Genomic DNA, 21,922 nt, shown 5'->3' with positions numbered 1-21,922 from the left:
ACCACAGAGGAACTATACTGTGCGTAAAACCCCTCTTCAGACAGGGATTTAGGGTCAAACCCAAGCACCTCACGAATATGCACCAGCATGTCCGAAAAAACCTTGACCTGGATGTACTTTCCCTTAGGGGAATTGTCCAGCTCTTCCTCATCATCCTTAGCCCGCTTAGCCGCAGGCTCCAGCAGCGCAGATTGGACCACAGAATCAATCAAGTCTTGCAAATTAGCCCTAGAAATCTGCAAGACGTCGTCCTCCTGCAGATCCTGAACATAATGCTGCTTAGAAACAGCCTTAGCTGGCACAGGAGAAGAAGACCCCTCACTCATGGTGAAAAAACCCAGAAGAAACCAAACAGGAGATCACCACAACAAAGGAAGTGCCCAGCAACCTCCAATAAATACTGCCCCCAATCAACCAATCACGCAAAGGAAATAAAAAGAGGGCAGCCCTGACGTCTCCACCCACAGCCACAGGTCAAAAAGAGAATGGCCGCGGGGGCCAGACGCTGCGATAGTGCAGCAGCGCTGGAACGACCCGAGGCCAGGACACCATCAAAACTCCCCGCCCCATTCCAGCACATGAGCGGGGAGCGCACCTGACCTCAAAACAGGAGCCCGCCCGACCAGAAAACCGGAGCGGCCGAGCTGTGCATTACAAGAAGAAAACAACAGTTAAAATGCAAACACAGACAAAAAACTCACGGAACCGCCACCAAAGGAAACTGGATCCAGGGACCGGAACCGGGAGCACCAGCGTTCCGACAGCCGTCGGAGCAGTAAAAAAACAGGCATGGTGGTAGGTGGGCGGGGCTTATGTAGTATAGAAATACTAGCGTTGTGATTGGCTGGGTGGAGGCAGGACTGCCTCACGTTGTTAGGACTGGGACGGGGAGGACCCATGAGGGGGTAAAGAGTCATGGTTGCACTGGTATTTCTGAGTTTACAGCAATGCAGTTGCATTTAGGCGGTGCCCATACTATCATGCAGGCACTAGGAATATAAAGAACTGCATGTCCTAAAGCCTAATTAACTCCATGAGCACATGTATGCCCATGTTTTTAAACACATGCACCAAGCAAGAGATTCTGTCACAATATTCCCTAAAACACACTAACTCACATTGTAATTCTACACAAACAAAAATATCCCTTGCAATTCACTGAAATGATAACTACATGCTAGAGAGAGAGTCGCTATGGCCTTTTTTAAAAGCACACCCAAGATCTTTACTACACAGCATAGTGACTATTTGGAAATTGAAAGGCCTGACTCACACACTGCATAGGACTTTCTAGCACTACATGGCCTATACCCTGACTCACTTCATTAGTACATGTTTTCTCATATTTTTAAAAGACATCAACCAAGCAAATTTTTCTGCCACATTTTTCTGAAATGAATACTAACTCACACTGTAATTTTTGAAAAATTACAGTATCCCTTGCCATTCGCAGAAATAATTACTACAGTGAATGAAAGTCTTGCTAGGAGTGTTGTTTCAAAGTTTACTAAACTACAGTAGTATTCACCCAGTGTATGGGGTATAGCTGGAAGTGTTTTATCAGACTTTAAGACACAGCAGCAGTGTTCGGACATTGTAGGAGATCATGCACAGAGTGATGTTATGGGTTTAGGGCAACGCAGTGGCGTTTCAACATTACAGGGGCATTCTCTGAGAATAGTGTTTCAGGGTTTTGCACACTGCAGTGATGTTAGGGCACTGTAGGAGGTCAAGGTGAGACTAGTACTTCTGAATTAAGAGCAGTGAAGTTATCTTTGGGCAGTGTATAGTATCAGGCAGGGACTAGAAATATAAAGCACTGCATGTGCTGAAGCCTAACTTAATCCATGGCTACATGTATTTCCATGACAGAAAAGACAAGCACCAAGAAAGTGATTCCGTCACAATATGCTAAAATGTACACTGACTCAAGTTGGATACTAGACAAACAGAAATATCCCTTGCAATTCATTTAAAATATTACTACATGCTGGAGAGAGAGTCACTATGGCCTTTTTTAAAAGCACACCCAGGATCTTTCCTACACAGCATTGTGACTATTTGGAATTTAAGAGGCCTTTTTTTTTTTAATACATTTTTTTTTGTCCTCATATTTGCCACCAGATAGAATGACTCCAGATGGAAACTCTCAACTCTGCCAACACAAAAACCTTACTGTGCGCCCTGGAATATTTTGTTATATGTATGGCCTTCGAGAAGTCTCCCAGAGGTGGGTTTTCTGTTAGTCCAACTCCCCTGTTCGATGTTCCTGTACCTTGTCCTGGGGAGGACCAGACCGCAAACCCCTGGCTTAATCATTGGACGTTTGGGGTCTAACTGTCCGACCATTTAAGCAACGGTGCCCAGATCTGTTCCGCCTCCTCTCCACCACATTGGAGATCTATTTTATTGATAGCCATGATGTTTTTAAACAATCTGCAAACCTAGGAGGGGTTGGGGATTTCCATTCTTTGCATATCTCTCATCTGGCGATGACAATCACATAAAATATAAACTGAGTGGTATTATCTGTCAAATCATATTCTTCTAACAGGCCCATGAGGATCAATCTAGGGCTACATGTAATTGTTCTAACCAGTACCTCCCCCAAGAAGGTGCAGACCGATAACCAGTAGTTTTTGATCTCACTACATTCTACAAAAATATGTATATCATCTGCCTCTGCATGTTTACATCTGGGGCATACATGTAGTGTTCCAGATATTTTTGAGAGCTTGGAGGGGGTCCAGTATACCCTGTGTGCCGTGAAAAGATGGTTTCGTCTAAGATTAGCAGGTTTTATTGTTTTTTGAGATATTGCAAATGAATCTAACCACACCTCCAATTGTTTCTCCGGATCTTCTCCTATTATGTCTCCCCAGAGTTTCGAAATCTCTGCCTCTTGACTATCATTTGCCCTAATTAGTGCATTATACCACGCTGAGACCTCACCCTTCCAACCTACTGTCTGTTTGCTAGGTCTAAAAAATCACAGCCTTCAGTTTCTGACATCCAGTTTTGGCTTCCCCACCATGATGATAACTGATAATATTTAAACCTAGCAAGAGATCCTCCTGTTATATTGGATAAGGATGCCCAGTCTATTAGTTCTTGAGTCACCAGGAGATCTCCCCAGCGATTTAAACCCGTCTCTCTCAAGGGGAATGAGAGTCTATCTAATAAACATTCTGGTGTTCCGGGGGAGTCCCAGATTGGTGCCGAAAAATTATAATATGGAATCTTCCATATTTTACATGCTGTTTGCCAAACTTTTTGGGCTGTTAGTAAAATTTTGAGGCGGACTTTTTTGTAGAATTTTTGGGCGCCAAATTCAAACAAGAAAAATTCGAAGCCCTGAGGTAAGTCAGATAATAGAGCTTGAAACAAACGACCATGTGACGATGCGTCTAATTTATTGGCCAGGAGTCTAAAAATGTTTAAGTGAAATGCATAACAGTAAGTAAGCAAATCAGGGAGAGCCAATCCTCCTATTTTTAGCCCTCTCCTTAACTTCTTCCAAGCAATTCTTGGAGACTTAGATGCCCAAATAAATGAACTTATTTTTCCCTGAAGGTTTGAAATATCTTTATTGCGGAATGTTAGCGGAATACTGTTAAATAAGAATGCCACTTTTGGTAATACTACCATTTTAATTAAATTAACTCTTCCATAAATACTAAGAGGAAGATTAGACCATCTTTGAAGGAGTTTAGTTATGTCTTTCACCACGACCTGCCAAGACGCTTTAGGTATGTCTAGTAGATCTTGAGAAATATGTATACCTAAGTATCTAATCTTGATCTTTACATCTGGAATGGGGATAGGACTATTCCAGTTCATGATGTCTGTTTTATTTTTGTTGATGCCGTATCCTGAGACTGCTCCATATTCTTCTGCAAGAGTAAATAACTTTGGGATCGCTTCTAATGGGTTAGTAGTATATAACAACAAGTCATCAGCATATAACGCAGTTTTAAGTTCCAGCCCACCCATATTAAAAGGAGAAATTGTTGGGCCAGATCTAATCACCGTTACAAAAGGCTCTATATATAAATCAAAAAGGAGAGGAGACAGGGGACAGCCCTGCCTCGTCCCTCTCGATATCTCGAACTAATCTGACAAGGCCCCGTTAACTAAAACCTTAGCTCGTGGATGTCCATAAAGGTTTTTAACAGCCTGAATAAAAGGTGGTGGAAAACCAAACCTTGTTAGGGTATCCCACAGAAATACCCAGTTGACTTGATCGAAAGCCTTCGCGGCATCAATTGCCACGATGGTGAGTGGCAATCCGTTAATTACAGCATAATCTATTGCGCCTATGACCTGAAAGGTCAGCTCAATAAGTTGTCGTCCTAGAATGAAGCCCCTTTGGTCAGGGTGAATAACAGTTTTAATAACTTTAGATAGTCTTTCGGCCCAAAATTCCAGAAAATATTGTAAGGTCCGAATTTAAAAGAGATATGGGTCTATATGATTCTATATTCTTTGGATCTTTGTTTGGTTTTGCGATTAGGATGATGGTGGCCTCAAACCAGGAAGGTGGGATATCCCCTTTTAGCTGATAGATGTTATTGAAAAGAGTCAATAAGTGTGGAGTGATCTCATCCTCATAATCTTTATAAATCTCTGTTGGCAGACCGTCAGGGCCTGGGGCTTTATTCCTACTCATTTTCTTTAATTGAGCTCTTATTTCCCCCTCAGTGATATCTCTTGTCAGGGTCCTCTTGTCTTCTTCGTTCAATTGGGGTAATGCCCTTTGGTTCCACCACTTCTCTAAGTCTTCTATGCCGACCTTGATGTTTTCTTGATATAACTCTTCCATGAATCCTCTGGCTTCCTCCCTAATTTCTTCTTCCTTAAATAACTGGTTTCCAGAGGCCCTTTGGATCAAGGTATCAATGTTATTTCTGGTCCTGTCTGCTCTTGCTTTCCACGCCAGAAGTGCCCCACATCTTTCTCCGTATTCGAAGTTTTTTAGTTTGCTAACTTCCCATCTGTCGCGAATCTGTTTGTCAGCACTGGCTTTAAGACTCAACTGTAGCTCAAAAAGTTCTTTTTCTAGTTCTGGAATCCTCTCCCTTTCCCCCAAAGCTGCATGTTGAAGCTCCAACTCTTTCTTTTTAATAGAATCAAGATCTTTAATTTCTGTGGGCCCGATTCACAGAATGAACTTAAGACTCAATCCTAAACTTACTACTATTTTGGTATTCACAGAATGCACTTACTACTTTTGGCATTCACAGAATGAACTTACTACTTTTGGTATTCACAGAAGTTAGGATTTTGTCTTAAGTCTGTCTTAAGTCTGTCTTAAGTCTGTCTTAAGTTTGTCTTAAGACAAACTTAAGACAAAATCCTAACTTCTGTGAATACCAAAAGTAGTAAGTTCATTCTGTGAATGCCAAAAGTAGTAAGTGCATTCTGTGAATACCAAAATAGTAGTAAGTTTAGGATTGAGTCTTAGGTTCATTCTGTGAATCGGGCCCTGTGTCTTTAATCTCCTTTCTTTTTAATCTCATGTGGGATCCCAACACACCTCTAAGGAAAGCCTTGAATGATTCCCAAACCGTCTGTTCTAGTGCTGAGCCCACATTAAATAAAACATAATCCCTTATGCTATTTCTGATTTTAGCTTTAATATTGACATCTAAGAGAATTGTTCTACCCAGGGTCCATCTGCGTTCAATGGTAGCATTTGAAAGGTTAATGTTGAGTTGTACTACTGAGTGATCAGAAAGGCCTACTGGGATGTGAGTAACCGAGGTCAGTTAGTGTGAGAAAAATCCCAGGACGTCTAGTGTACACTGTGAACAGTCGGGATAGGTCAGTAATCAAGCAGGAAAAATTCTTGAGTTCTTATGTTCTCTTTTTAATATTTGACGTATTACATGCATCTTCGTGTATGAATTTTATGTACTGTTTATGAATTTTATGTTGTTTTGATTAATTGAACTGGTTGTAATTGAATCATTTTTTACTTCTATTATATGGGTTGACCCCGTGGTCACACCCTATATGTTGTTTTTAAACAAATACTTATTAAAGATACATATTTTGCATAGATATAGTTATATGTTTGATTTTTCCTGCTTGATTACTGACCTATCCCGACTGTTCACAGTGTACACTAGACGTCCTGGGATTTTTCTCACACTAGTTGTTACCCTGCCCTAGGAGTCTATATACTACCCAGGGGGTCCTTGTTGTCTTCACCAGTAACCGAGGTCAGGACTGGTTCCAAAAGGTGATCTACCAAGAATAAATCAATTCTCGAAAATTGCTTGTATTTTTTACTATAGAAAGAGTATTCTCTGAGATCACCGTTTTTGGTTCTCCATGCATCCAACAAATTATGTTCTTTCATTATATTTTTAAGAGCAGTGAGGGATTTCTTCGGCAAGGTATATTTCGCTCTTGAGGTACGATCTAATTGAGTGTCTAAGACAAGATTGAAGTCTCCCCCTAAAATCAGAGGTGCCCTACTGGAAATTAAAACCCTCTCAAGTTTAACCAAGAAAGTTTCATTATCCTCATTAGGGCCATAATAGACTGCAACATTGTAAAGTGTACCTGCTACTAAGAGCTCAGCTACCAACCACCTCCCTGTCTGGTCTGTATCCCACCTCTGTACTTTAATACTCCTGTTTGCTCTAATGATTATTGCTACTCCTTTATTTGTTCCCTTTTGCCTAGAGCATAAAATGTCCTATACCCAATGCCTTTTCTCAAAGACCTTCTTACACTCATTTTCCTCAATGTGGGTCTCCTGAAGTAAGTATATGCTAGCTTCAAGCTTCTTTAAGAGATCACAAACCCTCTGCTGTTTCCTTCGATTTCCTATTCCGTTAAGATTCCAAGATATGATTTTACTGCTTATATGGGGGTTAGTAGCCATAACCATATTTTACTCTCCCTGTTCAGCTCTATTACATTACCTAAATAGCTAATTGTGTGTTTATATTTCTGTGTTTGTCTATGTGTATAGATAGTTCTTTTAGAGTTTCTATATTTAGATGAGGACTTTTTTCTTTTTTTCCACCCTCCCCCCCATCTCCCCCCCACACCCCCCTGCCCAAGGAACCCCCCCTTCATCTTGGGCGTTTGTCCGGCCCTTGTGGAGCTCTCCACCTGCCGAGCCCTCTCTATCTCTCTAGTCCCTTGTCCCGTGACTACGTCTACTAATAGCAACACAAGTTAGTTAATCAATGCAGATTAGTGTAATTTTAATGCTTCCCTAAATTCAGTCCTTTCCCACCTCATCTCCCTCCTTTTGCGTGAAATTAATCATACCTAATGTGCAAACCCCAAAAACGATGTGATTATGTGTTTTTTTTTGTTTTTTTTAATCAACATTTCGTGCAGTTTGGTATATCATTTAATTATTTAATATCTTGTTTTAATAATTGTCCTACATCTCAAAATTATATCATGCCCTTCAGACACCATCTAAATGCAGGAGTATATACAAGTGTATGTATCTTTAATTATTACAAATGAAGGCTAGGTATTTAGATGTTTTAGAATTTAGGGCAGGAAATCATCGACCTGACCTTGCCTACTCCCTCATTCTCTTTAACAGATCATCAACCTCTTCCGGCTGATTGCAAGTATATGTTTTATTGTTCCACATGACCTTGACCAGGGCTGGGAATTTCATCTGCACTTTTGCTCCAAAAGATCTCAACTCTGGCATTCTTGACCCCAGTTCCCATTGCCTCTGAGCCGTTCTTCCTCCTATGTCAGACCTGATTTGGTATGGGTTGGCCCGGTAATGAAGAGAAGCACTAGCTAAAGCTTTACTCAGTATCAGCTCTTTAACAGAAAAAGTCTGAAAATAAACCAATATTTTCCTAGGCCCTTTGCGGTCTTGGTGTATCCTGATAGGGTCTCTATGCACTCTCTGTATCTCCACTTCAAGATCTATATCTGTATGGTCTTTTAGTACCCCCTCTCTAAGGAGTCTGCAGACAAAGGCCTTTATATCCCTTACTTCCTCTCCTTCAGGTATTTTTAGAATACGGAGGTTGTTCCGTCTTGAGTGCATCTCCAGTCTCTCCATGTCCATCATTAGCGCCTTATTCTGTTTCCTTAAGGCACTTAGTTCCTCGCTGGTTTCTGTTGTGATCCCTGACAAAGTAGAGACCTTTTTCTCCAGGGTGACTGTTCGTGCTTCTATTCCTTCCATTCTAGTTTCTAGTAGGTCAAACCTATCGTGTAATCTTTTTTGGTTAGTCTCAGAGATTTCAAACTTCTCCAATAGATTGCTTCTCAGGGAATGAAGCAAAAGCCCAATCTTATCTATCTCCTGCGGGGAAGTAGAAAACACGCCTGTATCTTCCTCTGTTCCCTTTTCTTTTTCTTTTTGTGATATGGCCCGATCTATAAGAGCAGTATCTGAGGCCAATACACTTGTATGAATTCCCGCTGACTCACTATGACTCAAGAGTTCATGATGGAGTGAGGAGTTATCAGAGGTAATGTTGGTACCGCCACAGCTTAATAGAGTCTCACTGTCTGCGTTTACTGGACTCTCTGGGTCTACTAAAGCCTCCTCGGTTCTAATCTCAATCAATGGGGAATACCTGTTAGAGAGAACTAGACCAGGTGCGGGGGTGAGCACCGACTCCTGCATAGGCTGCTGGACCTCTTCCACACCCGCTCCCTCTTTTGCGGAATTCATATTCTCTAGCACCTTAAAGTAACTTTTGAGGGAGGGGGTATTTTTTAGCGTTGGAATCTGCTGAAGAGGCTTACTAATAATAGATTTCCTGGAACTAGGTTTCCTCTTGCTTTTATGTGGAATGAGAGGTGAGGGTCTCACCTTCTCTCCAAGTTCAGTTGAGTCTAGAACCCCCCGCTGCTTGAGCTCTTGTTTGGACCTCAACTGATATCTATTCTTAACTACCTCTCCTCAGTTTTTAATCAGCTTGCTATTAACCTGGTCCTTCCCCTTATACTCTGGTTTAGCTAAATTAGAGTCTGTTAGTGTAGGATCTCCAGTGCCAGCCTCGGTCTCCAGGCACCCTGCCCATTGGTGAAATATGATTGGTGATATTGCTGTTGCCGCTGGTGAGGCTGCCTCCATACGAGCTCTACCTCTAGCAAGGGTGATTAATATGGCAGGGAAGGGATATCTGCTTATCGACAAATGCCCCCAAAATACTGGACCTCTCTATTGCTGCAATGAGAAAACGCTTCTTAAATACTGGCATCTACCCCACTTCCAAGTTCCCCCCCTCTCGTATTTCACCACTTATCTTAGCTCCTACACTCGTGACAGGCTCCTCCGTTATGGCTTCCTCCGCCGACGTCCTCCCAGCTTACGTTCGCCGTAACCATCTCCCAGTCCCGCGGTCCTAGTGCCGACCGCTGTGTTTCTGTTTCTCCTTCGCCGCCTCGGCTCTCCTCAAAACAAGGGAAAAACAAAGCCGCTCATTCTCAAGGCATAGGGAAGCTCACGAGCCTCCGGCCATCAATTCCTTACCGCTAAGCTCTGTCGGGTTTTCGCTACTGTACACTCGGGTGGAGAGCTCCGCGACAGCCGCTAGCCTGCCGCCGCCATATTCCTTGACTCCGCCCCCAAATTTAAGAGGCCTGACTCACATACTGCATAAGACTTTCTAGCACTACATCTCCTAAAGCCTGACTGACTTCATGAGTACATGTATTCCCATATTTTCAAACACATCAACCAAGCAAATTATTCTGTCAGAATTTTTCTGAAATTATTACTAAATGCAAGTGAAAGAGTTTCTATGGCACTTCTAGAGCACACCCAGCGTTTTTTTTACACAGCACAAAAGGAGAATGAGAAAAAAAGAATAAAAAAGAGGAAGAGTGTCTAAATAAGAATGAAAGAAATAGAAAGGAAAAGAGAGGAAGGGTGAGGTACAGAGAGCAAGGAACACTGTTATAAAAGAGAAAGAGAGAGAGAGTAAATAACTAACAGAAAGTCAGGTAAGAGAATGGGAGTGTTGAACAAAGAGGACAACATGAAGTGAGGGAAGAGGAGTGAGATTGAGTGAAGGATAATGACAGTGAGGAAAGAGATATGAAGGTGAGGAAAGGAGAGTGAGAGAAAAAGAAGCATATTAAGAGAAAAGAAAAAGGAGTTAGTGAAACAGAAGGATTTTTTGAAAAAGAGAGGAAGGAAAAAGAACAGTGGTGGAGAGAAAGGGAGACAGTGAGAGAGAGAGAAAGAAAGGGAGAGTGAGGAACTTCCACATTAGAAAAGTTTTTCTTATTAACTTAAAGTGTACAATATAGTTCCCCTTACAAATTAACAACTCACCTTTTAAAATGCTGTTGAAGATTTAGTACAGTGTCAATCACACACCAGATATTGTAAAAAATTCTCTCAAATATACCTCAGACACTGCAATCACAAAATGGCCGTGATTCCCTCTCATTTTTCACACATATGCATGTACATAACCAATCAAATTTCTTCCCACACAAATTCAAAACCAAACCAACATTTGAATTGGTTCTACATTTCAACACTTTAAAACTCACATCATTTTCAACCTACCCCCACTGCTCTCTCAGCCTGTTACCATGGTAACTCTCCTTAGAAAACCTATCTGAACTCAAAAGGTGAAAAGTTCATCACTCAATGTTGTAAAACCAATCAACAAGTGTGTTTGATCTATGATTATAGTATCTGACGTTCATTTTGACCATCACGTAGGTTTCCAGACCACACAGGGGGGGTTAAAGACTCGGCAGCAGGGAGGGGAGGTGGTTGGGGAGAGTTGGGGTGGGTTGGGGGGATGGGTGGGGGTTGGGTATGGGGGGTGGAGGGCATCTTCGTTGTGTTTATTCAACTTTGTGCAACAGGTACCTGCACAGTGACCACGCTGAGGACAGCTGGGGTTTGCAGTATCCTCGATTTTGCTCTGTAAGTGACCGCTGGCTAAAATGGTTCTGGTGGTTCTTCTTACGCTTGGAGAGATGATGAGGTGCCGGTGGGCCTTGTGGAGTTTATTGTCCTGAAGATGAGCACTGCCTTAAAATGATAAATACAGTTTTACATCCGTGGAATACAATGTAAAAAATTTAAAGGTTTAACACAGATTATACCATGGGTGTACGGTGAAGAGCAGAACGCCATTAGAGGGTCCACATTTTTTGCCTTACTATGTACATTTCTGTTGTTCTGAAGTCTCTGTGCCTTGTTACTAATGCCGATAGTTGTCACATTGTCGCTAGTTTCAACGCGGCCGGCACAAGATGTTGTAGGCGGCTTGCTGTGTTACTAAACAAGTGTGTTTGACTTCTCAATATACCAGCTTATCCTGTGCAATGTTCTTTTCAATGACTTTTTCTAAACCAATAGTTTTATTTATCTTAAAAAACAGTAGTATGAACCCTAGTTTTCAATGTTCAATTATCAGAAACCACCAATCATTTCTTTTTTTTTTCCAAGTGCACTGAATCTCATCTACATTTTTTTCAAAACTCCTATTTTTCAAAATGCAACTATTCTTTTTTAGGGCCAACCAACATCTAAACACTCATACTTGTTATTTTACTGTATTTTTTTAGTATTTTTGTGCTGCCGTGCACGCACATCGCGATTTAAAAAAAAAAATAATAATTTGGTTGCCTTCAGGATCCTTCAGGGACCCCCTGAGAAGGCCTAGGGGGTCAGGGAGTCTCTACTCTGCCCCCTCTTCACATTCTCCACTTTTGTATTTGGCTCTTTTCTACCTCGGAGAGACAAAAGGGAGGCCGAAGGGTGGGAGCACCGTGCGTGCACCTCGCAAATGTTTTTAAATAAAAAAATTTTTTTTTACCTTTGGGGTCCTTTAGGGTACCCCTGAGAAGGTCTAGGGGGACGGGGAGTGAGTGAAAGAGAGTAAGGGATGATATAAAGGAAAAAGAGTAAGGGGGCAGTGAGAAGAGACTGATCGATACAGCAAGACAAGGGTAGTGATGAAGGAAGATAAGAAAGACAAGTGAGGGATAGATAGGGGAAAGACAGAGTTGGAGAAGATGAGTGAGGGTGAAGGAAGAGTACTGATGGTGAGAGAAGGAGTGTAAAGGTGAATGAAGGGGAGTAAGTAGAATGACGGAAGAGGAGGAAGATGAGGCAAGGTAAAGGAGTAAGAGAGAGATTAAAGAATAGGACAGAGAAAAAGAGAAGTAAGAGAGTAAAGTAAAAGTATTTTCTGTTTGTCATACTTACCTTATAAATAATGACAACTTAATAGAATATTTTTATATAAATATAGTATCGGTGGAAGACAAGAAAAAATTGAGTTATAATAAATATTTCATAATACAAAAGAAAGTAGAATTGGACAAAACAGAAAGGAATAGAAACAAAGGGTGAGGGAGAAACACAGAGGGAAAAAGTGAGAGAGAAAGAGAGAGAGAGAGGAAGTGACTGACACGAAATAAAGTGGTTAGACTGAGTGAGACAGAGGGAGAGAGTGAGAGAGAAAAGGAGTGAGAGACTAAAGGAATGAGAGTTACCAAAAGGGATTGAGGTACGGGAAATAAAAAAAGGAGATCGATGGATGCAGTGAGTGAAATAGTATGAGGGAGAGTGAAGGAATGGATGCAGGAGAAATAGAATAAGAGCGATGCAGAGAGAAGAGAACATGAAGTGAAGGAAGAGGACTCAGATTGAATGAAGGGCAGTGACAGCGAGAGAAGGGATATAAAGGCGAGGGAAGGGGAGTGATGGAAAAAGAAGCATATTAAGAGAAAGGAAAAAGAAGTAAGTGAGAGAGAAGGATGTATGGAAGGAGAGAGAAAAGAAAAGGAAGACTGGTGGAGAGAGAGGGAGACTGTAAAAGAGTGAGACAAAGGGAGAATGACGGACTGTGAGAGAATATATCAGTTGTAGTGACTAACACAGAGGAACCGACTTAGAGACAGATGGAAGAAAGGGGAGGGAGCGAAAGGGAGTGACGAAGTGAAATAAGTGAAGTGAGTGAAGGTCACTGAGTGATGATATGAAGGAAAGAGAGTAAGGGGGCAGTGAGAAGTGACTGTTCGATACAGCAAGACAAGGATGATGGAGGAAGATAGAAAAGGCAAGTGAGGGACAGACAGGGGAGTTCAAGTTCAAGTTCAAGTTCAGGAATTTGTATAGCGCGCTACTCACCCAGAGGGTCTCAAGGCGCTTGGGGAGGGGGTTCATTAATTATCGAATAGCCAGGTTTTAAGTTCTTTTCTGAAGGAGATGTGGTTCTGAGTGAGGCGGAGGTGAGTGGGGAGTGAGTTTCAGGTCTTGGCCGCTAAGTAGGAGAAGGATCTACCTCCCATGGTGGACCTTTGGATATGCGGGACTGCGGCGAGGCATTGATTGGAGGATCTTAGTTGGCGGGTGGGTGTATAGAAGGATAGTTGAGTGTTGAGGCATTCGGGTCCTAGTTTGTACAGGGCCTTGTGTGCGTGGGTGAGGAGATGGAATGTTATTCTCTTGTTGGCGGGAAGCCAGTGGAGGTCTTTCAGGTGGCCGGTAATGTGATCTTGGCGAGGGATGTCCAAAATGAGTCTCGCCGATGTGTTTTGGATGCGTTGGAGTTTTTTCTGTAGTTTGGCTGTAATTCCGGCGTAGAGGGTGTTTCCGTAGTCTAGTCGACTCGTAACCAGAGCATGGGTGACAGTCTTTCTTGTTTCGGTGGGAATCCAATGGAAGATTTTTTTGAGCATACGGAGTACTTTGAAGCAGGAGGATGAGACGGCGTTGACTTGTCTGGTCATCGAGAAGGAGGAGTCTAGGATGAAGCCTAGGTTGCGTGCATGGTCTGTGGGTATGGGTGCGGAGCCCAGATCCGAAGGCCACCATGAGTGGTCCCAGGCAGAGGGGGATGATCCTAGGATGAGCACTTCCGTTTTGTCTGAGTTAAGTTTTAGGCAGCTGTTTTTCATCCATATGGCTACTTCTTTCATGCCTTCATGAAGGTTGGTTTTGGCGGTGTTGGGGTCTTTGGTGAGGGAAAGGACCAGCTGGGTGTCGTCTGCGTAGGAGATGATGTTGAGGTTGTGTTGGCGCGCGATGGAAGCGAGTGGACTCATGTAAACGTTGAAGAGGGTGGGACTGAGTGATGATCCTTGTGGTACACCGCAGATGACTTCGGTGGCCTCTGATTTGAATGGGGGGAGGCGGACTCTCTGGGTTCTTCCGGCGAGGAACAAGATGATCTAGTCCAAGGCTTTACCTTTTATGCCGATGTTGCTGAGGCGTTGTATGAGGGTGCTGTGACAGACAGTGTCAAAGGCGGCGGAGAGGTCGAGTAGAATGAGGGCCACTGTTTCTCTGTTGTCCAGTAGTGTTCGGATGTCATCTGCGATGAGGGCGGTTTCGGCGCTGTGTTTGGCTCGAAAGCCGGATTGTGATGTATTGAGGGAGTTGGTGGATTCCAGGAAGGTGGCGAGTTGGCTATTGACGGCTTTCTCAATGACTTTGGCTGGGAATTGAAGGAGGGATATGGGGCGGTAGTTTTTAAGTTCAGCGGGGTCTGCTGTGGGTTTCTTCAGGAGGGCGCTGACTTCGGCATGTTTCCAACTTTCTGGGAAGGTAGCAGAGTTGAAGGAGCAGTTGATGACTTCACGGAGATGGGGTGCGATGGTGGAGTCTGCTTTGTTGTAGATGTGGTGGGGACATGGGTCGGTTGGCGAGCCAGAGTGGATGGAATTCATTAGGCAGATGGTGTCTTCAGTGGTGATTGGGTTCCAGGCATTGAGGTAGTTGGAGGGCGGTTTAGGTTCTGAGGGCGGTGGAGAGGATTGTTTGTTGGAACTGTTTTCGAAGCTGTTATGTATGTCAGCAATTTTGTTGTAGAAGAAGGAGGATAACGAGTCGCAGAGGTCTTGGGAGGGAGTGATGTCGTTTGAGGCTGCGGTGGGGTTGGTGAATTCCTTGACGATGTTGAATAGTTCCTTGCTGTTATGGGCGTTGTTGTCGAGTCGATTCTTGAATGCTGATTTCTTGGTGGATCGAATCAGCTTGTGGTGTTTGCGGGTGGCTGATTTGAAGTTGGTCATGTTGTCGGTGGTTGGGTTTTTTCTCCATGTTTTCTCGAGAGTACGGCAAAGCTTCTTGGATTTTTTGAGGTCATCGTTGAACCAGGGGGCCTTTTTGCTGTCTTGTTTGGTGTGATGGTTTTTCAAGGGTGCTAATTCGTCAGCGCTGTGAGTTATCCATTGTTTGAATTTGATGGCAGCTTGGTTTGGGTCCGATGAGAGGGCGGGTGGGTTCTAGTTGAGCGATGTGAGGAGTTGGTCGGTGGTGATCTTGTTCCATTTTCTCCGGGGATAGGTTGTGGGGGGTTGTGGATCGAGGTGGTTTTATAGCTGAAGTGAACACAACAGTGGTCCGTCCAGTGGAGAGCTGTGGTGTGATCGAAGGAGATGTGCTTGCTGGAGGTGAAGATTGGGTTGAGCGTATGTCCGGCTACATGTGTGGGGGTGTCAACAAGTTGTTTGAGGCCGAGATTGGCCAGGTTGTCAAGAAGGGTGGTGGTGTTGCTGTCGTTTTTCTTTTCCAGGTGGAAGTTGAGGTCTCCTAGTAGAATGTAGTTCTCGGAGGCGAGGGCATGTGGACTGATGAAGTCAGTGATGTCTTCGCTGAATTGTTTGCGGGTTCCTGGTGGTCTGTAGATGAGGGTGCCTCTAAGTGTGGTTCTGGGGTCGGTGTGGATCTGGAAATGGAGGTGTTCCGCGGTAGCGAGGTTATCGTCGGAGCTGGTCATGATTTTGATGGTGTTCTTATGGACGATGGCGATGCCTCCTCCTGATTGGACGGTGCGGTCTTTTCGGACGATCTTGTAATTGTCAGGGATGGCAATGGCGATGTTGGGTGTTGACGATGCGTTCATCCAGGTTTCAGTAAGGAAGGCGATGTCCGGTGATGATGTGTCGAGTAGATCCCAGAGTTCAGTGGCGTGTCTGTGGATCGAGTGGGTGTTCAGCAGGATGCACTTCAGGTGGTTAGAGTCGGAGTTGTGTTTGGGGTTAGTGGATCTGGTATGGGTCTTATCGCTGGGAGAAGGAGTGTAAAGGTGAATGAAGGGGAGTAAGTAGAATGAGGGAAGAGGAGTAAGATGAGGAAAGGTAAAGGAGTAAGAGAGAGCGAGAAGAAAGGATAGAGAGAAAGAGAAGTAAGAAAGTGATGAAAAAGTATTTTTTGCTTGTCGTACTTACCTAAATATAATATCTGTGGAAGAGAAGAAGCAATTGAGTTATAATATATTTTTCACAGTACAAAATACAAAATAATTTGTACAATATGTTATATATTTTATTTTGCTGTTTTCAGAATATATTGAATTTCACTAAAACAGTTTCAATTCAATTCATCATATGACAGCGGGCCAAAAAAAACACAATCAAAAAGATTGTGTTTAAAAAACCCATTCAACATTTTCATTAACAATGTAACAGTTAGAAAAAAACATATCTTAAATGTCTTTTTTAAACATCAATTTCTTACGTATGTAAAGAATGTGAAGAACAATCACAAAGTAACAAAACATTACTACTTCTTTCTTATATACGATAAATAAAGTATTGTCCAAACATATGCTAATAACATTTACCCGAAATAGTCATTTGTTTGTGATACTATTCCTCATGGCCAAAAAGTATCTGTGAAATCCTTAGTTTGGAAGTTACTTAATAGTACTCTTAAGCATCCTTTTCCCGACCTTCTGAAACAAAAGCACCCACATCTTTTGGACCATCTAACAATGGTTATACCTCCACCTGATTGTATTTATCATGAACATAGAACCTTAAACAAATAGCATGCTATCAGGACCTGAACATCATCTGGTATGCCGATCACACTCTGCTCATCCTTTAATTTTCAATGGAGCTGTATACCATTAAAAGGAACCTCTACAAGGGAATAAAAAATGTCACCAACATTTCCAACAACTACAACAAATCTAAAACATCTCTTCCTCACTCATGATCAACATTTCCTGTAATACTTATATCACTCACTATGTGATACACTTACACTACCTCTATGACAAGTAAAGAATTTTTTTTTATCTTTATCACCCTGACTTACAAAGTATTTCTCAACAGCAGATTAACCTATTTTACAGCACTAACCTTCCTAGGCCAATTGTTTTCCCTAAAATTTGGGTTGTAAAAACACTAGGTAAGAATTTGGTAAGTCAAAAGGCAAACGTTGTTTAAAACTCAATTGAGTGTCATTACAATGAGTCCAGCCTTTTGCACATTTTAAGTAAGCTGTATAATGTCCTGATGTTGTAAAAAACCATCATGGAAAATAATTGCTACAGTTACAAAATTTCTTCCAGAAATTGATATTTGAGAAACCACAAACTTTTTAATTAAAGTTCTCAATTTTGGTTTCATCAGGTCTGCATTGTTGGAGCATTAAAATTACATACTGTCCATATCTTTGGATAAATAATGTTGCTAACATTTCTGAGTTACATTGGGTACAGACCATCTTTTGATTTTGCTTCTCTAACTAGATTATTAAAAGTCACTGATTTGCAGTCTGGTAATATATACATCTTTCAGTATCTATTTCAGTACTACTTGAAAACGAAAAATTATCACAGTCATGTTGCTAGTTATAAGAAACACCAAATATATTTTCAATATCTATACCTTCATCTTGCAATACAACAAGCATATACATAAAAAAATTCCTGACAATCTTGCTGAATATTCTGCGAAAATTGATTTACTCCAGAACGTATGTCTAAAACATTTTGAATATCAGAAACACCTACTATTTTTGTTTTATCACTGCTACATTCCTCAAAGACAGAATTCAACAAAAAAACAAAATCTTTGATCCCGATTATCAACAATCTGTTGCTGTAAAGTTTGAAGAAAAAAGCAACATTAACCACTACATTAGCATAGCAGTTGACACCAGAACAGTTTTCAAACTGAAATCCAAAAACCTCTTCAATACTATCTTTTTTCTTTTCACTACAATTTTTCTCAAATCTTCTTGTCCGTCCTACCAAACGCTTTTCAAATAAGGGATATTGAAGTAAATTTGGAGCATATTCTCTTCTTAACCTATTATACTCTTTCACACAATTTAGGTCTGCACTAATCTTTATCTCATCAAAATCAATCAAGTATAATCCAGATAAAGTTCTGCCTCGAGATAAAGCAACATATGCCATACCCTCCTTGAACACAGTACTTCCAATATTCACCAAAGCACTATCTACACTTAAACCTTGAGATTTATGAATAGTCATCGCATATGCCAAACAAACAGGAAACTGTTTTCGGCGGACATATAAATCTTTTACAAGCAAAAATCGAGCTGAACAACAACTCAATTGTTGTACTTCTTCAATTTCGTCAAATTTAATTTTCAAAAATTCAATGTCATCTCTATTTGGGTAATTCACAAAATCAACAACATTGCTCCATTTACTAAGCCTCTTTCCACATGTAAATTACGTCGTAAAAGTATCCGACAATTTATACATGCATATAGATTCTTTTCAAAACCAGCAGTTTTAGATATTGATTTCTCTAAAGAATCCAATTTTGACTTAAACTTTTGTGACAAAATAATAGTAGTTCTCTCATGCTCTATTCTATCAATAGCTTCTAGTTTTATAATTTCTTGTTTTTCTAACTTTAACATTTTTTAATTGAAGATTGCACATTCTTGCAGAGTTGGCATCAAGCATATCACTGATATTTTTTCTGCAATTTTTCTATATATATTCTCTGCAGCAACATTTTCATTTGGAAACAAATTGGAGAGTAATTGTGCCTGTAAAGCTTCTTTGCCATGTTCACTCACTTTTCCAATTCTTATATATTGAAGAATACTTTTATAATCAGCATCCTTTGCTTGTCGCATATTTTGAATGAGTTCTGAATATTCAAAATATGTCCGAATATTAACATTTCCAATGCTTCACAGGCACTTCCTGGTATCTTCATGTGTAAGGGTTTTAAACACTGGTTATCCTTTCACAGGAGTTAGCTGTAGTAGATCTCCAAAAATGATGATGTGTTTGCCTCCAAATAACACATCATACTCTGTTTTAAGAATTTGTTGCATTCTTAAATGCACAAAGGCAAGCATTAAATGTGATACCATGCTTACCTCATCACTAATGAGAAGTTTCCTTTTTTTCAGGACTCTGGAATCTTCACAACACGCTTCTCCAGATAGCTTGTGGTATTCTAATTTATTTTCGTGCTCTACTGGCAGCATCAATAAACAATGTAAAGTAATCCCTTTAATGTTATGTGCTGCCAACCCAGTTGGAGCGGTAACAACACAAGAGAGTGACGACTCAGTTCTTTTCTGTAGATAAGTTGTAATTGCTTTAATTAGAAAACTTTTTCCAGTTCCTGCTTCTCCACTCACGTACAGTTGCACAGGTTTAAATGACGTACATGAGCACTCTTTTTTCTCCTGACATAAACCATGCTCAATCTGCTCTGTCACTTCATCGTATATTTGTTCTTGCTCAATATTTAGCTGTTTTTCCAATTATTCTAAGTTTATTACATCCTCCTGAGCTTATTCCATTGCTCTTTCCACCTCATCCATGGCAGTGGCTGCTTCATTTTGGATAATTGGTCCTCCTAGTGGATCCTGACTCAACGAAATGGAACTTTGTCTTGAGAACTGTCTCTAGCAATCTCTGCTGCAATTGTAGCTTCTTGCTGTATTTCCTCGTTCAACATTTGCAGATAATTAGTAAAAACAGGACATTCTATTTTATTTTTGGTTGCATTGAATAAATCTTCATAACTGAGAAAATCTCCAAGTAGTTCCTCTTCTGTACGCCATGGTTTAAAAAGTTGCAAAAGGGCTAAATAGTAAAATTCCCTTTTGTCAGGATTTTCACAACTCAGTTTTCGATGGTTAATCAAATGTCCTTTTCTTTGTTTCACCAGACAACCTTCAGATCCAATCACAGCATATACTCCTTTATTAATATCTTCGGTAATATTCCTCTTAAAAATATAGCTTTTGCAGTACTTCATAGAGACAAACTTTCTCAAGATGATTACTTCAATTTGGATAGTATGTATCCAACATATTTGTCTTCAAAATATCTGTACTGTTTGGTTCTTTCTCTGCTAAAGACTCAATTTATTGTACAGATTTCAAAACTTCGTGTTCTTGCGAGACCTAAACTCACCCAAATAATTGTTCTAGATTTGGCATATAGACTTGCAGATGATAAGCGATCTGAACATTCATATGCTCCAATTTCTCGATGAGACATCTTCAAACTGTAGCTGTACAATTTCTTACTTAGGTTCTTTTCATGAGAAATTTCCTCCCACATTTCCTTTAGTTCTGTCTTCTCAGATTTCGTAATGTAAGATGTAACATATCGAGCCACAGCAATGGAGTTGTCTGCAACGTATTGAATATCCATGTTAGCATTCCACATTGACAAAATGATTGGGTTATGGTCATTTATGTATTTTGACTCTTCATTTCTCCTTAAGTTTTAGGTATTTTTCGGTGATTTTCTTGTCACAGTATGTCGCAAAGATGACATAAAATTGTTCACTCTTCCTTTTGATATTACTGGTCGTGGAAATCCAAACCGACATTTTGTGTAGAACTTGTCCTTTGATTTGTAATTTCGACGACAGTATTTTCCACAACGATGGGTTTGAAACCGTAAGACTTGATGTTTCAAATTCTTTTCTTCTGTATTTTTAGGAACAGCACATGTAGAATACTGTTCAATAAAACTCATCACTGTCTCATCCGAATCTGTTCCAAATTTGGGGGCATCTTTGCATAGCAGCATATGTATGTGAGGAGCACCTCTTGCTTGATATTCCTTTCTCCAAAAGCAAACCAGAACCTCTCCAAGAGGAGGATTTTTTTATTTGTGATAAAAGACATCATAGCTTCGAATCTATGATTGAAATACCTGCATACATTAACTGGATCCAAAGAGCACAATTCTCCAGGTGTCTTGTATTCTATATTTTCTATGTTTGCATTTGCCTCTCGAAGAAATTGAAGTACATCTTCCCAAGCATATTCAGCACAGCTTAGAGTAAGGAACCATGTAGGAGTTCCTAAGTTTCTTAGCATACATTTCAATTCCCCATGATGACGGTACCAATTCTCATTAGTACCACGCTGACATGCCATGAGATTAATTAGCTGAGATTCCAAAACAGTGTCATTCTGTTGGAGTTTATCCATAAAGTCCCTTGCCGAAACATTCTGCAGATTTACTCCACTTTTTAATATGTGGTTCACTGCACAAGAAAGTCCAGACAAGTCACTCTCAAACAGAAGTTGAAATAAATATGGAATACATTGACGAAACCTTGGATCTTCTGCATATAATCTTGATGTATGGTATTCAGATGCTGGTATCCGCACAGGTCGGTCATCGTATCGTCCACCTTGACCTGTTTGAAATAACTGAGGAAAACAACGAGCTTCCAAACTTTCTTCCCATACACTAATGGGACTTCCTTTTGCTTCTTTCATTTGGAATAACTCAATAGCATTCCCCATTACTTCTTTGAAATGCAGTGGATGAACACTATAATGTTCATAAATTTGTTCACTTCTGGACACATCCAATTTTTCAATTTGTCCAGCTGACAAATCACTGTCCTCTTCTACAGTTGTTTCCTCTTCTCCTACATATATATTTTTGTAGTATTGATTGTTTTTTACCAAATACAACATTGCCTTTTTCACTTTCCTAACATCCACTAATTCTTGTCAGGTTTTCTTACTCTTCGTAGGTACACCATTAACTAGAATAACTAGAGGTTCCTCTTCCACATTTTCAACACCAATTGTTTCAATATTTTTCTTTAAATCTGGAGGCAAATATACAACTGTTCCCTTTAATCCTCACTGTAAATCAGAAGGAGGCAATTTCCCTGTCTTAGGCTCCATACAAACAATAGCCTGAAATGGATGTACACATTG

This window comes from Lissotriton vulgaris, chromosome 3_1 (genome assembly GCF_964263255.1).
Source record: "Lissotriton vulgaris chromosome 3_1, aLisVul1.2, whole genome shotgun sequence".
Classification (NCBI taxonomy): Eukaryota; Metazoa; Chordata; class Amphibia; order Caudata; family Salamandridae; genus Lissotriton; species Lissotriton vulgaris.
Note: the sequence above shows the minus strand (reverse complement) of the source record.